The 19,172-nt window shown below is 42.9% G+C and overlaps 1 protein-coding gene across 14 annotated transcripts in view; it reads left to right on the top strand.

The window, feature by feature from the left end:
- PPP6R3 (protein phosphatase 6 regulatory subunit 3) overlaps window positions 1–19,172 on the top strand; it is a 125,271-nt gene that overhangs the window by 21,770 nt on the left and 84,329 nt on the right. For 13 of the 14 annotated variants that reach the window (XM_027531753.1, XM_027531745.1, XM_027531754.1 and 10 more), the window contains one exon: window positions 18,251–18,404. The exons of the other annotated variant lie outside the window; for it this stretch is intronic. The gene's annotated coding sequence lies outside the window, so the exon portion shown is untranslated. The remainder of the gene's footprint in view (window positions 1–18,250; window positions 18,405–19,172) is intronic. 14 annotated transcript variants of the gene reach the window in all.

The following is a 19,172-nucleotide window of genomic DNA, read 5'->3' as shown; positions in this document are numbered from 1 at the left end:
TGGATTATATGGTAAGAATGTCTTTAGTTTTGTATGAAACTGCTGAACTGTCTTCCCAGTGCCTGCACCATTTTGCACTTTGATCAGCAAGGACTGAGAGTTCCGGTGGCTCCACACCTTCCCCAGCACTGGGGTGGGGGGGGTGGTCAGCCTTGTGGACTTTGGCCATTCTAACAGGTGTGTAGTGGTATCATATTGTTTTCATAATTTGCATGTTTTTGTGACATAATGATGTGGATCACACCATTTTTAATGACTGTATTTCATTGGATAGATAAAAGGACCTTGGGGTAGATAAAACCTCTGTTACTCAGGTTCCGTGTATTGTGGGTGACCTGGTCGTTTGTCCTAGGGTGGTGCCCACAATGTCCTATGACCTCTGGATTTGGATGTTTCTCTCTTTTTTCCCCCCGTTATTAACTCTTTGGACATTGTTATATATAAGACTTTTAACTCAGGATGAACACCTTAGGATGAACTCAAAGCAACGTAATTGGGTCAAGGAATGTATAGATTTTAAAACCCTTTGATATCTGTGGCCAGAAAATTAGTTTATACTTTTACCAGCAGTTCCATCTAATTTTATATTAATGTATGTTTAAAGTCCTTTTTTATTAGGGGAAAATTTTAACATCCACAAACATAGAATAGTATAATGAACCCTCAGGTAATCAGCTCTAGCCCCATAAACCTAAGGTCAGTGGTGTCCCGCCTAATCCTTCAGTCCCCACATCTCTCCTGGACTCGTACTGGTTTAAATCTCTATTGAAGTGTGATAGAAATACAGAAGAGTGTACACCATAAATGGGTTTTCAGTCTGAAACCCACCTTGGTACCTGGGTCCCAGGCATCTCCTTTGTCCACTTTCAGTCACACTGTCTGCTGAGGGCAGCCAGGGTCCTGATACTTAGCCAGGTTGACTAGCTCTGCCGAGTCTCGTTCCTTCCGTAAATCTATGGTATGTTCACGTGTGTCTGAGCTTTTCTCTTGACATTGTGTGTGGGATTGTTGGGGATATACCTGGAGGTGACATTGCTTGGTCGTAGAGGTGTGCGTGTGTTCCACTTTGGAAACCTGTGGCTGCCTCTGCTGAAGCCGCGGTACCAGGTGACATCCCCCAAGCGTGTGCGAGGTCCATTGACTCCATCCGCTCGAGTGGCTCCTCTTTCATCCTTTTCATTTTACCTACACTCCTCGCTGTGTGGTGATGCATACAGTAGCTGTAACTTGGGCTAGTGAAGTCAAGTACATTCTCATGCCTTTTTTGGTCAGTTAGTTTATTTTATAAAGTTTTATTCACGTATTGTTGATTTATGTGTTAATTTGCTGTACCACAAAGTGATTGTTTTATACACATGCACACACATGTCCTTTTTAATTTCATTTATTTACTTATTTTTGGCTGCACCGTGAAGCATGTGGGATCTGAGTTCCACGAACAACTATTGAACCCCTGCCCCTGCAGTGGGAGCGTGGAGTCTTAACCACTGAACTGCCAGGGAAATCAAAATATCTTTGTTCTTTTCCATCATGGTTGATCACAGCATGTTGAATATGTCTCCCTGTGCTCTACAGTAGGACTCTGTTGTTTATCTGTCTTATGTATGATAGTTTGCATTGGCTGATGCCACACTCAGTCCTCCCCGCGCCCTGGCCGTACCATAGTTATCCTTTTGTAATGAATGCGCTGTGCTTAGTTGCTCAGTTGTGTCTGACGCTTTGGGACCCCGTAGATGGTAGCCTGCCAGGCTCCTCTCCATGGGGAATTCTGCAGGCAAGAATACTGGAATGGGTTGCCCTGCCCTCCTTCAGGGGATTTTCCCAACCCAGGGATCGAACCCAGGTCTCTCTGCATTGCAGGCAGATTCTTTACCATCTCAGCCATCAGCTAAGCCCAAGAATACTGGAGTGGGTAGCTTATCCCTTCTCCAGCAGATCTTCCCGACCCAGGAGTTGAACTGGGGTCTCCTGCATTGTAGGTGGATTCTTTACCAGCTGAGCTACCCGGGAAGCCTTTTTTTTTTTTTTTCCCTTTTCAATGAAGAGTGATATTTACGTCTCCTCTTTTTTTTGTTGCATTATCGGTTTTATCTTGTTAGCTCTCTGTTGATTCATAACAGTTACCCCTAAACCTAGCGGCTTATGACAACGGTAAACATTTATTATCTCATAGTTTCTGTGATTTAGGAACTTGGAAGTGGCTTGGCTGGGCTGTTTGGCTTGGATGTCATCAGCCTTCCAAGGAGGATCCTTCCCAAGGTGGCTCATTTTCATGCCCAGCAAGTTAGTCCTGGCTGCGGTGGGGAGGCCACAGCTCCTTTTCATGCAGGCCTTTGTCCTGATGCCTCAGTGTTCTGTCCTCAAGACATGGTGACTGACTTCCTCCTCAGAGAGAAATAGCACCAAGTGGAAGCTATGGTTTTTATGACAAGACCTTAGAAGTCTTGTGGCATTTAATTTTGTCATACTCTGTTTGTTAGAAGAGAGTCACTTACCTTGTCCCACCTTGGACAGTGAAGTTCCGTTTTCTGAAAAGTGTCAAAGAGTTTGTGGACAAATTTTCACACGCTACGCTTGGTAGGATTTGTTTTATTCTGGATATGAATTTTTCAGGAGATATAAATATGGTGAATATCTCTGCCTACTCTCTGGGTTGTCATTGTGTCTTTCGAGGCAGAGGAGTTAATATTGATGTAATTCAGTTAATTTTCCCTTTATGGTTCGCTGAAAACTCCCACAAACTAGTTGCCTGATACTATCCAGTGCCTAGTCAGAGTTGAAATTTTCAACTGTCTCAAATACGGTCATTTTTATATGTAGAGTTTTCTAATATTTTCAAATTGAGATCCAATTAAAACAATTAAAACACCTCCCCCTGCACCTCTTGCCACCTGTTTGTGGGGACCTGGATTTTTGTCTTGTGTCCCCGCAGAGCTCTCTGTCTTGTAAGCAGGTAGTTGTAAGTTTCTGTGTTTGGGCGGTAAACTGGACTGTAGTTTCATTGGCGTTTCTTCTTTTGGTTGTGATTGATCGCTGGAGGTTTACTGTGGACCCAAATTGAAATTTTTAAAGGGCTTCCAGCCTGACTCACATAGAAATTCATTCAGAGTATAGTCCCATACTGTGTCTTGAAATGTGCTGTGTGTGTGTGAGGCCGTCAAGAATGCGTGTTCTCCGAAGGAGACCTCATGCTGACTGGAGGAAGCCTTCCCCTCTGAGGGTGCCACCCTCTCTGGTAGTTCAGATGCCACGGGCATAACGTAAGGTGGTCTGACACATCTTTGTGGGGGTCCAAATCCTCCCCTCCAGGGCTTTTGTTTTCTTTGTTTTTTCACTGGTTATTGGGATACAGCACTGTGTTACTTTCAGGCGTGCAGCATAGTGATTGGACGTTTAAATACGCTAAGTCCCTGTGTGCAAGCTTCCATCTGTGAACTGCGAAAGGTTCGAGCGCTTGTCTGCCCGTGTCTGGTGCAGTGTCCCGTGCGTGTCTGCACCAGCGGCTGTGCTGTGAGTGCCTTACAGTACTGCGTAGGGTACAGCGGTGCAGTTTCAAGCCCAGGGTGTCCGGAAGCGGGCGGCAGAGCAGCGGTGGTGTAGCCAGTGCTGCTCAGAAGAGATTTATGACACAGGAAATGGCAAGGAGATTTTCTTTGTTTGAGGAGGTGCGGTGAGCTTTTGAGTCATAGGCCCTGAACATAGAATGGTCCCCAAGAGTTGCAGCCGCCGCTCAGATGCAGTCCAGTGCTGCCGTGTCACCTGTGACGAGGAAAGGGACCACTACCCAGACATCACTGGGTAGTTTCTTCAGGACGGTAGATAGAACTGAATTCAGTAGGGAACCAGCACCTGTGCATCAGATGCCATGCGCATCAGGCAGGAGTGACCCCGCAGCTCACCCTCTGTCTCCTGATGCGGACGACCCTGCGGCTCTGCCGTCCCCCACCCCCCTCCCTCCTCCAGGCAGTAGCTCTTCTTGCCCATTCATTCAGTGCCAGCTGTTGTACTGTACTACTGGACGCTTGAAGATACTGTACTGCGAGGTTAGAGATGTTCTTTATTTTTTGTGTTTGTTTGCTTTTTATGTATTGTTTGTGTGAAAAGAGTTTTGCACTATTACAGTACAGCACTGCATAGCTGCTTATGCTAGTTGGGTGTCTGGGCTGACTCTGTTGGGCTTATAAACAAATTGGGCTTACAGACGTGTTCTTGGAACAGAACTCATTTGTATGTGGGGGACTTACTGTACATTTTAAGATGATCACTACCCACCTGTTATTTATTAGACTTTCCATGTTAATAACCACCTACTTGTTTCTTTTCCTCTTGTCCTGTCCACTAGCTTTCCTGCTCTCACAATGATCTTTTGAGTTGTGATGACTAATGTTTTGAGGGTTGATGACTCAAAGTCTTTTTAGGCCATCTTGATTTTCCAGTCTTTACCAGTTTATATCTTTCCCTTCTGATAGAAAATTTAACAATGGAAAATTTTAAAAATTAATGATATAATTAGAATGATTGTTAGAGAAGTAGACAGTATTTCTTAAAATTCATGTGTGTGTAAAGTTGTTTTCTTAACAGTTCTGAAATTGATTAGAAGGAGCTAGGTAGGTAAAACACTTTATATGTGTTCTTTTAATTATGTATTTGTATAAATTCAAATGATGTTTTATTGTAAAAACGCAAAATATGAGAAGCAAGGAAGGCCTTTCTCTGATCCCATGTTATGGGTTTTCCTTCCTAAAAGGGCAGCAGTGAGCCCATGACAGCACCAGCTGGGAGTTGTGACACATGACTCTGGTGGGCTCTGAAGAGCAGGTCTCAGTAAGTATTCGTTGAATTAAACAACAAAAAAAGTAAAGTTGTTTTCCTAATAAAAATTGTACTTCAAAGTGTGGTTCAACTTCTGGTAAGAGGTAAAATTTTCCATCTTTCGTTTTTAAATGAGTGTGCATAAAGGGTAGTGATTGTTGGCCATAACGCCTCCAGCAAATATCTGGGTGCCCACCCAGTGCCAGGCCTGTGCTTTCTAGACTTTGGTCACATGTGATTAAAATGATGGCATGCTGGTGCCCTCAGTGAATCAGGACAGTGTCTCCGAGATACAGAGCAAGCAGCATATGTAGTCATAAGTTTTCTAATGGCCTCATGAAACGGCAACAGGTAAAGTTAATTTTAATGTATTTTAACCCAGTAATACAAAATAATATCATTTCAGCATGTCATACAAAATTATTAATGAGGTATTTTCACTTCTTTTTGTACTCAGTCTTTGAAGTCAGCTGTATTTTATACATGAACACTTCTGCGTTTGAACTAGCCATGTTTCATGTGCTCCAAAGCCTGGCACGGCTGCCGCAGTGGCCCTGTAGGGCAGATTATCATCAGTGTCTTCACTGCTCACACAGAGGGGCAGGGGACACGGACTAGGAACTGAGGTAAACGGTGGCTTAAAGGGGCAGAGGAGCCGCAGGGGGATAAGTTAGGAAGCTATTTCTGTCCTCTGGGTGGTGGCCAGAGAAGCTGGAGAAGGGGAGGCGCGAGGAAGATGGAGTTGACACAGTTTTGGTGAACTGGATGTTGAGGGAAAGAGGAGTCTACCCCAGCTGGGTGTGCCTTTTCTGGGAGGGGCGGACGTGGTGAGAAAGGGTTTGTTAGGTGATTGGTGTGTGATAGAGAGCAAAAGCCTGTTTAGGAGAGATTAAATTTAATATGCTTACAAGACATCCAAGGGCAAACGGGTGCCTGTGTTTGAGGTGCAGAGATGGCCTTAACCAGTTTTATAAATTTGAATCTCATCTGTGTTTATAGAGGTATATTTAAAAACCTGAGGAAATGGCTTCATTTATTCAACAAAGCCCTTTGAAAAAGATTTTCCCCAAGTCTTGTTTGAGTTGCTGCAGCGATAGTGTGAATAGAACAAGTGGAAACTGACACCCTGAGCACTGGCGTCAAGCCGGGAGAGTGTACCTAGGTCGTGTCCCGTCTGAACCCGGTGGGAACCTCTGCCTTAGAGGACACTGAGAGGCGGCCAGTGAGAAAACAAGGAGGCTGTGCTCTCAAAGAAGCCGAGGAGAGACTGTGTCAGTAAGGAGGGTCCAGCAGTGAAGAGTTCGGACTGCTCTGAGAGCAAAGCTGAGACTGGGACAGAAGAGATCTGCTGAGAGCAGCCCCATCGGGAGGCGCTGGCAGCTTGAAGAGGCAGTTTCAGTTGAGTGGCACAGACAGACACCAGAGTGGACTGAGGTGAAGAGGGGATGCTCTGTGGCAAAGGGCTCCTCTTCTGTTACGTTTAAAGAACCACTACAAATCACTGAGAAGACAGGCCCAGCAGAAAAACAACAAAGGATATAAACAGACAGTAGGAGAAAAGTGAAGTATAAATGGCTCTTAGACAAAAACAGCGCTCCCAAGAGAAGAGGATGCTGGGCACGGGTGTTAGGGGCCAGGCGGGGGCTGGTGGGAGTAGCCATGGCCGCCGGGGAGAGCCCTTGGACTTTGTGTACCTAACCGGAAATGGGCCTTGTTTAATCCAGCAGTTCCACTTCTGGAAACTCTGGCATTTTACAACAGAATGGGAAAGACTAGAGATCTCTTCCGGAGAAGGCAGTGGCACCCCACTCCAGTACTTTTGATCTCTTCAAGAAAATTAGAAATACCAACGGAATGTTTCATGCAAAGATGGGCTCGATAAAGGACAGAAATGGTATGGACCTAACAGAAGCAGAAGATATTAAGAAGAGGTGGCAAGAATACACAGAAGAACTGTACAAAAAAGATCTTCATGACCCAGATAATCACGATGGTGTGATCACTCGCCTAGAGCCAGACATCCTGGAATGTGAAGTCAAGTGGGCCTTAGAAGGCATCACTACGAACAAAGCTAGTGGAGATGATGCAGTTCCAGTGGAGCTATTTCTAATCCTGAAAGATGATACTGTGAAAGTGCTGCACTCAATATGCCAGCAAATTTGGAAAACTCAGCAGTGGCCATAGGACTGGAAAAGGTCAATTTTCATTCCAATCCCAAAGAAGGGCAATGCCAAAGAATGCTCAAACTACCGCACAATTGCACTCATCTCACACACTAGTAAGGTAACGCTCAAAATTCTCCAAGCCAGGCTTCAGCAATACATGAACCGTGAACTTCCAGATATTCAAGCTGGTTTTAGAAAAGGCAGAGGAACCAGAGATCAAATTGCCAACATCCACTGGATCATGGAAAAAGCAAGAGAGTTCCAGAAAAACATCTATTTCTGCTTTATTGACTATGCCAAAGCCTTTGACTCTGTGGATCACAATAAACTGTGGAAAATTCTGAAAGAGATGGAAAATTCCGAAACAGACCACCTGACCTGCCTCTTGAGAAATCTGTATGGAGGTCAGGAAGCAACAGTTAGTAGTCTCTTATGATCCTTTGTATTTCTGTGTTGTCTGTTGTGATCTCTCCATTTTCGTTTCTAATTTTATTGATTTGATTTTTCTCCCTTTGTTTCTTGATGAGTCTGGCTAATGGTTTGTCAATTTTATTTATCCTTTCCAAGAACCAGCTTTTGGCTTTGTTGATTTTTGCTATGGTCTCTTTTGTTTCTTTTGCATTTATTTCTGCTCTAATTTTTAAGATTTCTTTCCTTCTACTAACCCTGGGGTTCTTCATTTCTTCCTTTTCTAGTTGCTTTAGGTGTAGAGTTAGGTTATTTATTTGACTTTTTTCTTGTTTCTTGAGGTGTGCCTGTATTGCTATGAACTTTCCCCTTAGGACTGCTTTTACTGTGTCTCACACGTTTTGGGTTGTTGTGTTTTCATTTTCATTCGTTTCTATGCAAATTTTGATTTCTTTTTTTTTTTCTTTTTTGATTTCTTCTGTGATTTACAATTATGTAAAGTTTAAAAAATAAAATAAAATTAATTAAATATTTCTTTTAAAAAAAAAAAAAGGAAGCAACAGTTAGAACTGGACATGGAACAACAGACTGGTTCCAAATAGGAAGAGTACGTCAAGGCTGTATATTGTCACCCTGCTTATTTAACTTATATGCAGAGTACATCATGAGAAACGCTGGACTGGAAGAAGCACAAGCTGGAATCAAGATTGCTGGGAGAAATATCAATAACCTCAGATATGCAGATGACACTACCCTTATGGCAGAGAGTGAAGAGGAACTAAAAAGCCTCTTGATGAAAGTGAAAATGGAGAGTGAAAAAGTTGGCTTAAAGCTCAACATTCAGAAAACGAAGATCATGGCATCCGGTCCCATCACTTCATGGGAAATAGATGGGGAAACAGTGGAAACAGTGTCAGACTTTATCTTTTTGGGCTCCAAAATCACTGCAGATGGTGACTGCAGCCATGAAATTAAAAGACACTTACTCCTTGGAAGGAAAGTTATGACCAACTTAGATAGCATATTCAAAAGCAGAGACATTACTTTGCCAACAACGGTCCGTCTAGTCAAGGCTATGGTTTTTCCTGTGGTCATGTATGGATGTGAGAGTTGGACTGTGAAGAAGGCTGAGCGCCGAAGAATTGATGCTTTTGAACTGTGGTGTTGGAGAAGACTCTTGAGAGTCCCTTGGACTGCAAGGAGATCCAACCAGTCCATTCTGAAGGAGATCAGCCCTGGGATTTCTTTGGAAGGAATGATGCTAAAGCTGAAACTCCAGTACTTTGGCCACTTCATGTGAAGAGTTGACTCACTGGAAAAGACTCTGATGCTGGGAGGGATTGGGGGCAGGGGGAGAAGGGGACAACAGAGGATGAGATGGCTGGATGGCATCACTGACTCGATGGATGTGAGTCTGAGTGAACTCCGGGAGTTGGTGATGAACAGGGAGGCCTGGCGTGCTGTGATTCACGGGGTCGCAAAGAGTCGGACATGACTGAGCGACTGAACTGAACTGAAAAATTGAAAACTAAATGGTCATCAGTGGCGCCCTGGTTAAATCACCTGTAATGTAAAGGAAAGTCAGTATCAGATAAAACATTTGCTTTTGTTTTTATATACCATGCTGTAAATGGTACTTTGACAGTGAGCCTGTCCCTCACACCATTTTATAAGATTGAGAAAAATACCAGTGGGTCTGTTATTGGCACAGAAGATTTTTGAAAATACACCTTTGAAGAGCAGTGTTAAGCCTGTCGTTCTCTCTTGATCTGCCTTTTAACGCACTTCACATAAATTATTATCCACTATTCCCTTCTCCAGTTTCCTGTTAGGATTTTTGGTCCTGTTTTTTATATGTTCTGAGTTATAGACCACAGGAAAGATGTCTTAAAGGTTCATGGATGAATTCACTCTGGTTTCCTTATTTCATCTAAGAATAGCCACAGCTCCTTTCATGAGAGGATCGTTTTACTTGGTTTGGACCATTGACAGAGTGAGCAAACGTCTGATGTTGTCTGAGAAGCCTGCCTTAGCAGTGGTGATGGCTGCAGCCTGCCCGATGGCGGAGGAGGACTTCCTTGGTGCACTTTGTGTGAGGGGAAGGGACAGTACAGCCTCTGTGTGCGGTGTGTTCTCGAGCCACCTGCATTCGCCTGGTTTCACCGATCTCCCTGCTTTGGAGAAAGCAGCATGTCCCATATGGACTTAATCAAACATGAAAAACTGGGCACCCCTAAACAGACCAAACCGGTCTCCCAGTGGAGGACACTGATACAGTGTAACTTTAAATTCTCTATCACTGGGACTCTGCTTTAAGATCTTGTTTAAATATAATTTCGAGTGTGAGACTGTGGTTATTCATTGATTCCTTTTTCTTCAGTTCTTGAAGTATCTTGGTTTCACTTATGTTTCTTCGTAGAGCCACAGAAAAATAGTAGTTTAGGATTTGAAGCATCTTAAACTCGTTTAGTCTAATCCTCTCATCTTACAGTTACGAAAACAAGCTTGAAAAGGTGAGATTACTTGTCCAAAGGTAGACTGATCTGAGTCCGTGGTCTTCCCCATTACGTTTGGTGGAGTGAGGGGTGGTATGATACCCTTGCGTGATCAGAGGGAGGTAACTTGCCAGAGGTTTGAGGGGAAGTATAGCTTTACTTACTTGGCAAAGGCATTAGAACTCGTTTACCTGCTGCCCTAATTTGTTTTTAGTCACAGAGATAGTCTGAACCCTCTACATATTTTGGTTGAGAAAGTTGAAGCCTGTAGATGGGAACTTAACCCAAGGTTGTAGACTATCAATGTTTTATTCTGTGCTTTAATGTGAGCTGGAACAGTGCTGTCCAGTAAAATAGTATTCTTTTATCTGTGCTCAGTGGGGCTATTTAAATTTAAATTGAGAATTCAGTTCCTTAGTCTTAACTAGCTGTATTGCTGGTACTCATGACTCTGTGTGGCCAGTGGCTTACTGTATTGGACAGCGTAGGTACAGAGTATTTACCTTAAAAAAATTATTATTTTTTTTTTACAACTTTAGAAATGTTGGTGCTGGACACCAGGAGTTATGAGTATGATTAGAATTGCCAGTTAGGAATCAGATTTGTGTTTAAAAGTAGGAGGAGCTTGGGGCAGTGCTTGTGGTTGTGACTTGGGCCTTTCTCCATTCCTGTTTCATCTACTCTTTAGGACGGTAACCAAGAGCCTATTTGAAGGGACTGTCCTTTTTCATCTCTTAGATATCTTGGTTTGCTAGTTGAAAATCCCGTTCCTGGGTTGAGTTTTCAGTGAATACGCTCATTCACCTTCATGTCGCTTAGCATGTTTTCCAGCCTCTGTACTTGGGTTTCACATACTAATCGCTTGGTTACCAAGGTGTCCTGTAGCAGGTTGATGCCTTTCTTGTTCTTGTACTGTGGATTATGGAAGTTTCAGCTTTTACGTCAAATTAAGCTCGGTGTGTAACTGTGGGTGAGCCAGCTAAGCACGGCTTTGGCGGTCGGAACCCTGTCATCTTTTGTACTGTTGCTCTGCCTCTGCACGCTGACATTGTCACAGGCAGAGTTTGTTTTCTGGGCTTTACTTCGGATGCTAATTTACTAATTTATGATTTGGCTCCATTTTAATAGCAACTTGGGTTGGATTGACTTTATGCACAATGGCAGTGATTTGAGTGTCCATTAGGGTGCATAGCCAGACGATGATGTAATCCGATCAGGGGCCAACGTTTTACTTAGAGTACTTTACATTCATGATTTTGCTTTTGAAAGGTGGTAGTATGGATTTACCTTGGGTGTTTATACTTTAAAAAGTAGTCTTTTTGTATTCTTGGTACAGATATTTTTGATTACTGGTTTCAAAGCCTGTATTTTTGCCACAGCTTGTATTAAATTGGTATTTCTGAAATTAGTTGATAGTTACATATATGTGTGTGTGCATATATGTATAATACATATACACAGTTATTATATATATAATATATACTATATATATATAGATAGATAGATAGATGCCTCTGAAGTTATCAAAGGATGTTACTTATTTAGGTTGTTTCTCTCAATTACGAGTGTTTGTATGCTCATTTTTGATGATTTTTGTGGTCAGAATAGGGGGGGGTGTTAATTTATTTTCTGTGTGCTAGGCATTGAGGATAAAATGTTGAATTTTATCAACATTTTATCTCTAAAACTTTATAGAGATGGATTGTCTTCCCATCTCACTATCTTGCATCTTTTTAGACTTGGGTGTTTGGGGAACATGTGTGAGCAGCTTGCAGAAAAAGGATTATTAAAATCCTCATGGGAACGATTGAGCTGGCCTGTCTCGGGAACGATTGAGCCGGCCTGTCTCGGGGACGATCGAGCTGGCCTGTCTCAGGAACGATTGAGGTGGCCTGTCTTGGGAACCATCGAGCTGGCCCGTCTTGGGATCGATTGAGCTGGCCTGTCTCGGGACTTGCTGGTGACAGTAGTTGCTTGCTTCTGTGTGCCCAGGCTCTAGGCTGTTTCACCTGTTTGTAACCGAGAGGTTGTTTTTAGTTGTTTGTGTATGATATGTGATACAAGGAGAACATATTTTCCTGCCTGTTACGTAATAGCTGTAGTTTCCGCTTGTGAATTTGCATCTTTGAAGAATATCAGGGAATTTATATTAAAAATTCATGTAAGAGCACAGAGAGAGGTTATTATTCCTTTTTTCCCCCAAAGTGAGTTAAAAAAAAAATTTCAGTGTTCTTTTGGAGTACGTCCTTTCTTATTGTTCTCAACTACAAAATAGGAGTAATACCTAAGAGGATTGAGAAGCACACGTATAATGCTGGCACAAAGGGTTTGTAAGGGTTAGATGTTCACTCTTGCTGTTCTCAAGTTCTGTGACTAAGCAGGTACATATTTAGTTACTCTTTAGTTGAGAATCTGTTCCTTTGCTGTTTTAGGCTAAACCAGCCCTCATTCTTGACTGATATTTTTATAATTATGTTCTTACATTCTCTTCATTGGCCTTGATCATACTGATTAGTATTGGAAAGAGGAGATCCTTTTTGATAGGGTTATAGTATATGGCTGTTGAGGAAAATGTGGCTCCTTTAAGGAATGATTGGCAAGAAGAAATATAAAAGTAGAAGTATATTATCTTAAAAAAAAGATCTTGTTTTCCCTTTTTTGAGGGGCGCCTCTGGATCCATTTCCTCTGAGAGAATAACGCTACCAGTTGTTAAGCCTGAATGTTTGTGTCCCCGCTCCAAGATTCATAGGTTGAAACCCAATCCTCAGTGTGACGGTTTGGGGGAGTGAGGCCTTGGGGCGATGAGGTCATGAGAGTGCAGCCTTAATGAATGGGCTTGGTGATCCCCGAGGGTTCCCTTACCCGTTCCTGCTGTGTGAGGACCCAGCAGTCACCAGACGATGGACTGCCCAGTCTCAAGAAGTGTGAGAAGTAGAGTTCTGTTGTTTGTAAGTTATGAATGTATGGTATTCTGTTATAACCCAGGAGGACTAAGGCATCAAATGATTCTTGAGTAGCAAATCTCCATTTTCCTCCTCTAGCTTCTGTGACTGTGCAGTTGGTCCCACTGTTCTGGAGCCGTGTCCTTTTCTCATTTTTGTCCTTGCCAGGGTTGGGAACTCTTTTGTCTTCGTTAATCAAACAGTGCTATTCTCATTTCACCTTCACCATCAGCACCATCTTGGTACCCACAGGCTTAAAGCAGAAGTTTTTTCCCCCATTTTACTTCTCTCCATTTATTATTTCACCAAGTCTTGCTTCATTCTTTCTGTAATTTAATTTGCTGCTGTCCATGGCCACCAACACCATATTTAAAATTTTGATTATTTTTATATTAGATTTATAAATTTGTTGAAACAGGAAGGAAGTTTAGAGTTAATTTAGCCCAGCTCCTTTATTTTGTAAATGAAGAAATGGATCCTCAGGTCAGGTGACTTGTCTTAGGTCACACAACTAGTGAGTAGCTGATGTTACAATTCTCTGGTCTCAGCATTTAATGCCGTCTCCCAGTCTAATATTCTTCTTAAAATGTATTTGAAAAAAATTCTTTTGGGGTCAATTTTGCATACCTCCAGTTAAGGGTGAACCAGTTTTAGGAGGTTGGATAGATGACAGCATTTCCTAGGCACCCCTCCCTCTTTTCCCTCTTACCCTGAAGGTAACTGTATTACTTAGAACTCTTTTAGCCCATTAAAAAAAATACATATTTACCTCCATATGTCTGAAGAGCATTTTGGAAGAGTTCATACTTGTATGCATGCTTGCTGATTTTTTTTCTTTTTAGTTTAGTTTTAAGTTGATTTCCTGCTGTGAAAAGATAGGGCAGATAAGGATTCGCTGCCCCCCACCCCCCACACTGCACCCTCGTCCCTGTCTCTCCAGTATAGTTCTATTGCGATTTTGGTTAAATCAGTATTTATCTGTTATTACTTGGGATGCTGTTTATAGTGTCAAGTGGTACATCACAAATACTTTTTGTAAACAGCTTCTGGTTTTCCTAGGAAATGTTGCCTTTTTTTTTCTTTAATGTATCAATCACTAGTTTAGCCTCAAACTTTCAGCCAGTTATGTATTGAGGTATTCCATCAGCTTAATCGTTTGAAGAAATTTTACCTGCTCCAGACTGGGCTGCTTGCTCTCCCTGCCGGGACCCTGGGAGTTCTCGCCCCTCTTCTTCATCGCCTGTTCTCTGTTGTCGCCTTTGTGGTGCTCTCCCTCTTGTTTAGTGGAGCGCAGTCTCGCAGTTTTCTGTGAGAATGGCTCGGAGGTACATCTTCTGAGACTTCTGTGTGTTCCTTATTGGTAGTTTGGCTGGGGATGGACTTCTGGGTTGGAAATAATTTTCTTTATGTATTGGTCTGCTGATTACACACACACACACACACACACACACACACACACGTACACGTTTATCTTCCTGAGGATGTCAGATAATTTTTTAAGGTACTTTTTTCCTTGTGTAGTCTTTCCTCCATCCTGCATTTTTCTGTCTGTTTTGTTCTCTATCTTTCATGATACAGGTTTTCCTGAGATGTTATCAGAACCTGTGTTTTTCATTCATATTTAAAAGTTACACAACACACAGAGTTGAATTCATACGACAGTTCCATTCTTTCTCAGCTTTGTTCACTGTCTATGAACATAATTTCTCAGATCTTCATTTCTAAATCACATCTTCCACTGTAAGGAACGAGGAGTCCTTGGAGAAATGGGTGATTTCAGAGCTGGGGCATAAAATGTAAAAGTTTAATCTGAAACATGTTGTTATGCAAAGAAATAAGGGAATATTCAAAAAACATGAAAAGTACACATTCCTCTGCTTGAAGGGGTTCCCCTTGGCCAGATCTAGGATAACTTGAGCATCAGAATGAATGGTGATATGGATAAATTAAGAATCTATGAGTCCATACTATTAATGAATTAAAGAATGAGTGGGGAGAAGGCAATATACTTTAGTTATAATGTCAGCTGATAAGTGTAGAAGGAACAGTAGATTTACAAAATAAACAGAATTTTATAACTGTCAATAACAGTTGATTCAGACAAGAATTGCTAGAGGTTAGTAAAGCTATTGGGTGAATGTTTTAAGAATGTAATATCAAACTTTATCTCCATACAGATTATTTACTAGTTAATTACTGAGGGGAAAATGGTTATTTTACAGTGAAGAAATAAGACAAATATCATTTTCACTAAATGATCAAAATCCCAATAATGGGACACATTGATACCATCTTACTACTTATGTGATACTCTAGGAGAAACAAACCTCACTTACCACTTGTGTGGTGTTACTGCCAGAAATTCATACTTTCCTGGGTTCTTCAGAGATGCCGTGAAAGACAGAGAATTGCTGAAGAACTGTTTTAGATGGAGACACAGTGTCAAGTGTGATTCGTGAGCCTGAATTGAGGTGAAGGGGGCTTGCCATCAGGGACATCGTAGAACAGTTGGCAGAAATGGAATGTGAACTATATAGTCTATATGGGACTGTTAATGTGTTAAATTCCTGATTTGGACGTAAGTACTGTGGTTGTATAAGAGAGTCTCCTTGATCTTAGGAAATACCTGGTGAACTATTTAAAGGTAAAGGACATGATGGCTGTAGAAACTCAACTGTTTGGGATGGGAGAAAGCAAAACTGATACAGTGATTAGTTGTGAATCTAGGGGAAGGGTCTGTGGGAGTTTCTTGTTCTGCTCTTGCAACTGTTCTGCAGGTTTACGATGAAAACTTAAAGATGAAAGTAAGGGTGGCTGATTGGAGCCTCCCTTCGTGGGTAGGGGCTCATTGGCTGGGGACTGTTCATCAGAGTGACCGGTTGAGCTCCTTTGGTTGCGAAGTCCCCAGTGTCAGGGTTTTCAGGCCTTTGCTTCTTGAGGTCAGTGATCAGAAGTCATCAGCAGTCTTCCTCCTAGCTGGAAACGGCAGAGCCCGGTAGAAGAGTCTGGAGCGGGTAGGGTGGGGTGGGTGGATGAGTAGGCCTCACTCTGTATTCTTTCTGCAGTTCACAGGGTCCCTCTGTTTCTAGTGGCAAACCCATCCTCAGCTCTGCAGTAGTCACCGTCCTTTCTGGCTTCCTCTTGTCATGTGGGGCTGGGAGGGATGGAAGAAGGCCAAGGGGATTTGGGAATTTAAGTGTTCGTTGAATAACCTTTTTCAGCCAGTGTTCCTTTTGCTTCCTTCCAGCACTCCTCTAATTTTGTTGGTTCTTGGGATATGCCTTTAAAAAACGAGACAAAACACCCGAACAGTTCTCTCACTGTGGTTTTAGAGACATTTCAGTGTATGTTCAGTGCACATTCTTTACCCAGGAGTAATATGAATGCACTTACGTACCACTTCATTCTGTTTTCTGTCTTTTGATCTTGTTTCTCACATTCTCACACTTGGGAGTAACCAGATTTCTTACTATCAATAGTATAGACCCACTCTTTCCTGTAATTAGTCTAAGGGAAAAGACTGAATAATTAACACAGATCTTTTCCCAGAAAAGTCTTACTTTTTACAACTTCATAAGCACCTGGATTTGTGATGCTCTGAGCGTGTTTGAGGGCTGTTTTATCATTTGGCTTCCCTGGGCAGGAGTATGCAGCACATTGGGGCTGGCAGGTCGGTACAGCTCTGCTGGGAGCCTGTGGTTGACCAGCCTGGAAGCGGATGAAGTGGGTGGACTTGACTGGTGGAGAAAAGATTGTAGGTGACTTGAGGGCCCTACAGCTACCCAGAGTTAAGTGCCAGACATGTGGGGCACGTGTGTATTTTGTGGAGTACGTAACTTCATTGGATTTTTAAGGGGCTCTGGAACCCATTCCATGGAGAGTGGTTGTGATGGGACTAGAATTACCTGCAGCATTTAGAAACCCACTCATTACACCAGCACGCTGAGTTAGTCACATCTGAGGACTGTGGAGGTGATGTGTTCTTATGATGTAAAGCAAAAATCTAGGTGATTAGTTAACTTTTTCAAGGTTTTGTTTAGAAAACATTTCACTGGTAAAATGCTTTGTTTTCAGAATCAAGTGTTTTCTTCATAATAAACTAGGCTTTTGTTGATTCATTTTCTTTTAGCAAGTGGTTAGCATTGTTTCTATTATCTTGTTTGAGGGAAAATGTTTAGTTAATCACCCTGTAGTGTGAGTTTTGTGGAACAAAGGCATGAAATGAACAGCATTTATTTTGAGAGGCCTTGTAGACTGCATCCTTATGAGACTTCTGATGAGTATATTGTCCATAGTTTGTGTCTTTTCATGCAGTGTTTAGGTTTAAACAAAGTGCCTTGAAAGACAGTTTAAAGTCCTTCATGTATAGCATCTGGTTAATTCACATTAGAGACAGGATTTGGCTGCAGCTAGTGCTTAAGTGCGGAGAAGACAACGGCACCCCACTCCAGTACTCTTGCCTGGGAAATCCCATGGGCGGAGGAGCCCGGTGGGCTGCAGTCCACGGGGTCGCTAAGAGTTGGACACGACTTCACTTTGACTTTCACTTTTCACTTTCATGCATTGGAGAAAGAAATGGCAACCCACTCCAGTATTCTTGCCTGGAGAATCCCAGGGACAGAGAAGCCTAGTGGGCTGCCGTCTATGGGGTCGCACAGAGTTGGACACGACTGAAGTGACTTTGCAGCAGCAGCAGTGCTTAAGTGACGGAGAAGGCAACGGCACCCCACTCCAGTACTCTTGCCTGGGAAATCCCACGGACGGAGGAGCCTGGTGGGCTGCAGTCCATGGGGTCTCTGAGGGTTGGACACGACTGAGCAACTTCACTTTCACTTTTCACTTTCATGCATTGGAGAAGGAAATGGCAACCCACTCCAGTGTTCTTGCCTGGAGAAGCTCAGGGACGGGGGAGCCTGGTGGGCTGCCGTCTGTGGGGTCGCACTGAGTCGGACACGACTGAAGCAACTTAGCAGCAGCAGCAGCAGCAGCAGTGCTTAAATGAACTTAATGTTTAGCTCACAATTTCTGGTAAGTTACAGTTGTTTAAAGGTATTACATGGGGCTACAAGAGAGTACTGTAAAAATCTGTTTTAGTAATTTAAAATATGATGCCTTTGTTGCTAACTAACCCTGTGTTGAGTGAGAAAGTCATTGATGTTTTCATGAGGTAAAGATAAGCATGTGTGTTTTATTTGTCCCTTCTTACGTCTCTATTTCCGGGTTATTGTTTAGTGTAGGCTAAGAGCTTAGGCAGAAGGATGGCCACGCCTTTCCCTCTTGTTGCGTAGAGACCTTTCAGTTAGCCAGGACTCTTCAGCCCTCTGAGGTTCAGTTGTGTGTGAGGACCTTGTGCCATAACCTTTAGTGGCAGCTCTCATTAGACCGAAAAAGAACGCACTGTGATTTTGGCTCTCTTTCTCTTTATAGGAGAACTTCTGTTCAATGTCCACCATCCTGCTTTATTCCTACTGATCTGCTAATGCAATAAATTGGAAGACAACCATTTCCAGGAGAACCTGTAATGGGCAAGGAGCCACAGAGAAGAAAACATTTCTTTTAATTTTTAAACTTGGTTTGAAAGGTAAGGTCACAATGATTATGAGGAGTTCCTTTCCATGAGTTACATCAAGGAAGGCAGTTTTCTGTTGTGAACCCTGGGGTCTAGGTGGACCCGTCTGGGCCATCTCTTTGAGATGACCTGGTTCTGTGACGCTGTGGTATTTTTAGGAAATTAAATAACAGCCTCTGTAGTTTGCTCTAGGGTCTTGGAATTGGCGGCACCCGTGGGATTCCCAGTTTCTAGAGGACGGGGTTGGGTGGGATCGAGCTGGGCCCTAAGGGCCAGATAAGGCAGCATGCCAGAGCAAGACTGCTCGTAGAAACCCACCTGCCACCCCTTGGGCACCTGGCCCTGTGTGTGTGTTGGGGCTTGGGGGGCTTGTTTTGTGTCATACCAGCCAAGGGACAGCTGGCTTCTAGCCAGCCACCTGACTCTTTTGAGTCTTAATTATTATCACCTTGCAATTCTTTCCTGAAGTTTTTTGTTAAAGACCAGAGATTTTCTTTGCACACTTGACTTTTAGGTCAATTGGCACTTAATAGCAAGTGGCCTGGTAGGACCTTTTGGGGGATGTGCACACATCCTTAATCAGTTTCACTGTTCTTTAGTATCTGGAGGAGCAGGTGGGCATGGACCGTTTAATCATCCACATTTCAGGCTTCAGTGTCTCAGGAGATACTGCAGTGGTTCAGTTGTGACAGGTCTCTGCCTCTAAACCCCAGTGAGTGCCTCAGATTCCTAGGCCGCGAGCCCCTTTGCCTGTGCCCTCGCCTCCTCCAGCCCTCCGTG

The sequence above is a fragment of the Bos indicus x Bos taurus genome, chromosome 29, assembly GCF_003369695.1.
Source record: "Bos indicus x Bos taurus breed Angus x Brahman F1 hybrid chromosome 29, Bos_hybrid_MaternalHap_v2.0, whole genome shotgun sequence".
NCBI classification, from domain to species: Eukaryota; Metazoa; Chordata; class Mammalia; order Artiodactyla; family Bovidae; genus Bos; species Bos indicus x Bos taurus.
Note: the sequence above shows the minus strand (reverse complement) of the source record. Positions and strands in the feature narration are given on the sequence as shown.